Source organism: Protopterus annectens, chromosome 2.part2 (assembly GCF_019279795.1).
Source record: "Protopterus annectens isolate FY-2018-M chromosome 2.part2, PAN1.0, whole genome shotgun sequence".
Lineage (NCBI taxonomy): Eukaryota > Metazoa > Chordata > Ceratodontiformes > Protopteridae > Protopterus > Protopterus annectens.
The window spans coordinates 564,735,896-564,739,920 of record NC_056730.1 but is presented as its reverse complement, the minus strand read 5'-3'; positions in this window follow the sequence as shown (position 1 = coordinate 564,739,920).

The following is a 4,025-nucleotide window of genomic DNA, read 5'->3' as shown; positions in this document are numbered from 1 at the left end:
GTAAGTAACCACTTGGCCACCATGGTGAACTTTGCCCCTTTCCCCACTGTAGTGCAATCTCTGAGTTATTATATTTAGTTAGGGGGGGTGTGGGTGGGCACAACCCTCCACATAGTGGGGTGTTTCAGTTTTTGTGTTCCATTGTGATGCAGCCAAGTGGTTACTTACCTGGAGTTTTTCATCAGTGATGCAAGTGTTCATTTAAGTGGACTTTCAGAGCTTTCATCTCAGTCTTTAGAAAGTTGGGTATGTGGTATTCAATCATCTAATGTAGACCCGTATATATATATATATATATATATATATATATATATATATATATGTTTCGGGGTAGACGTTCTCAACTGTCTTTGCAGAAATATATATTGGGAATATAGGTGTTCTCAACTTTCCTTGCAGTATGTCTGTAATTTTTTCCTCATATTTTGATATGTTCCTTATAAAGTTTGTGGTTTTCTGATAAATCAGTGATTATTGCAGTTTACTCAACCTGTTATTCTAGCAAGTTAATGCTTGTGTAAAGGCAATATGTGTCCCTGATTTTGGTCTTTTGTCCAGCAATATTTTTCCTCGATTCTTGAGGTAAGAGGTTGAGAGTTATTTTGGGGATTGCAGCAGCTTTCACACAGATCAGTGAGCTTAGAGGATGAGTTCCTTTGTGACAGTTCTTTATGCATTTTTTTCATTTTTTTAATGCAGTCAAGCATCTGAAGTATACAGTTACAATCATAGAAGTGGCTGTACTTGACTGTCTAATCTTTGTGTGTATGGGGCTGTACAGACTATCAACTGTCCCTGGTTTTGCATGATGTCTCAGATATTTTGCCTCATATTTTGGTCTGTACTTCAAAGTTTAAGGGTTTTTCTTATTTATTTTGCTGCCAAATCAGTGAGTGAGTATTGAAGTCACTAAATAATTATGACAGACAATTAAGTTTCATTGTAACAGCATTCAAAAAGCTTTTTTATTCTGGCCATCATTAAATCAAAAGGTTGTAAAAAAGCTCTAAGATGTGTCTAGAACCTTATGACTTCTGGACACCTAGTGGGCCCCAGACCCCTGGTTTAATTAATTTCATTCCTCCTAACTTACTACAGTGGAATCTTGGTCAGTTAGGGTGTGTTTAAAAGCACCTGGGGAAGCTAAAAAGTAAGAACAAGTGCAGACAAACAAAAAAGAAGTAATATATCAGGATGGTGCGGGGCTAGAATCAGGGGAAAACAGAGGAGAGGCACTGGGGAGTGGAGCGAGGGACTAGTGTGCATTGGGGGGAGCTATAGAGTCATTCCTGCAGGGCTGCATTTCACTTAAGGTACATATCTGAGGTGTATATAGTCAGTAAAGTGGCTATAATAAACAGGCACATACTGAGGTAGTCTGTGGCTGAAATCTATTGTTTAATCACAAGTAAAGGGTTACTGACATGTTGTAATACAGCCCCACCCCATTTCAGTTAGCCCAACCCATTCACTTGCTTCTAGCAGCCCCCCACTACCACCTTTGATTTGAAGTCACCAGCCACCACTGCAAGGGACTACATCCTTTCCTATTTATGTATTTTCCCATGTCACACTACTAAAGATCTAGAAATGTAGTGACAAACTGTGAGTACAGAAAAAGACCAAAGGCACATCTAGTATTACTACCTTCCTCCATGTAGACAAGGCTCCATGTCCTAGCCAGCCAACAGCTTAAAATCCATATTCTCACAGGAATATACTGACATCACTCCCATGCGTACCTAAGCTCCATTTCAATGTTTAATCCACAGCCTTAACAAGAAGTTAGTTATAAGCATCTAAGATCCTGTAAATGAAAACATATTACTTCATTATGTTCCCTGAGCCATTCACCTTCTATCGTTGGTGTATATCTTCTTATCTTTATATGTATTTTTTGTAAAAGTTACTATCCCTTTGTACTGTTGAGGTAGCAACATTTTTTGTCACCCCGTCTCTCTCTCTCAGAGTATTATTAACTGTATACATTATAAATTTTCATTTCCTTCTGTCAACCACCTGTATCCTCTCAGTGTTTTTCTGGAGATGATGTCTCCATAGTTGCACACACATTTGCTCACATTTCCGTACACTAATGTCTCATCAGCTGTCTGTACAATGAATAACCGCTTTCTGTTTGCTCTTAGGTGACTATACCTGTTCTGGGTTCTGTCTGTTAATTCTCCATGCTACTTTCTTACCATGCCTACTTGCCTTCATCTAGTACTTTGTTGGACAGCTCTTCATTTCTTATATATAATCAGACAATACTATACAATTTCTACTTTTTTCCCCCAATGTCAGCCTAGTTCAGATGTATTCAAAATAATTCATTTATGAAACAAACAAGTTACATTTTTACTTCATCACTACATCATAGATTGTTTTTAACATGAAATGGAACTACCACTGTGCATCCCCTCAATATTTAAGTCTGAAATACATTTTCTGGTTCCTCATAGTTTAGAGAACACTAAAGTATGTTTTTTTTTTTTTTACAAGACAAACATCTGCTAAATTCTTGTAAATGTTCGTAATTTGAAAATGTTCTGCATTATTCTTTTAGCTAGATTTGGAGAACCTGGTAAGACTTAAATAAGTAAAGACTGTTCTGTATCAGAATCACAAGTAGCACATTCACCTTTTGTGTTGGGAGATCAGAAGGCTGAGTTCTACTCCCAGTCTAGGTGACTAGAGTCAAATTGCTGGTGCAGCAGTGCAGTATTGGGGAGTGTTGGACTTCTATGTGTGCTGTCCTTTGGATGAGATTTAAACTGAGGCCCCATATGAATAAGCTGGTGGTAGTAGCTCAGGTGGTCATAAAATATCCTAAGGCAGTTAGCTAAAAGCATAGGGGAAGTTCCCTGGTGTCCTGGCCAAATTTCCCCTAGTAGTACTATAAATATCTCCTTGGATTTTGTCCTGAAAAGGGACTAACTAGCCTTGTGGAAGTAGCCTGGTCAACAAGAGAAAAGTAGATATTTGCATTTCTTTTTTTCAAAGCCTTCCTATTTTTTTTCTAATGCACTTTCATAGGTTCATAGATTAGTACTAAGCTAACTGCCCTTGCAAGCCATTTTAAGCTTAGCCAATTATCCCTTGTGAGACTCAAACTCTACACTTTGTGTTTGTAAGGCAAACACCTTAACCATTAGGTCACACTCCCAACCTCCCAACCTCTCAGTAGTGCTAATCTAAAAATGAACTTTGCTGAAATATGTCAAGACCTGTTCCTTAAGTTACCTAATTCTGAATTCATGAATACACTACATTAGACACCTCTACTCAGTTTGCACAAAGTCTTGGATAAGTTAGTCATCTACCCCATGTAAAACTGAAGTATCAGTCTTATTTGAATGATTTAAAGGAAGTATTTAAAAGAAGAGTCATTGTACAGTCTGTTAAATGTATGTTAAAGGATGTAAGTAATTTGTCTTTCATGTCTTTCAGGTGCACATTTTAATGCCCACTTGCCAGAAACATTAAAAATACAGGCACATAAATGACAGTTTATTCTTTCAACTTGTATCTGTATAAAAAAATCTATGCCTATTCTAGATTTTGCCAAAACAAAGATATTACTTTTGTGTAAACTTTAAAGTACAAAAGTCATGGACTTTTCTTCAAGAAAACCAATCCTTTTCATCAGACTAGAACATGAGCAGTAATGTTAGAAGTTCACTAAAACAGGCAGAAATCCCTCAAGCTATAATCTCATTTTTTTTTGAGAATCACATGGGTGGTCACTTACAGGAATCAATACAGTCAATCATTTTCTGATACCTAAGTTATCCAGTTCAGGGTCATGAAAGAGGCAGAGCCTACCCTCACACAAAGTGGATGCAAGGCAAAAAAAGTATTTCTGGATAAGACAACAGTCTATCACAGGACACACACACACACACACACACACACACACACACACACACACACACACACACACACACACACACACACACACACACACACACACACACACAAGTCCTCATTCACATATGCATCTTGGACCTATTCAGTTATGGCAT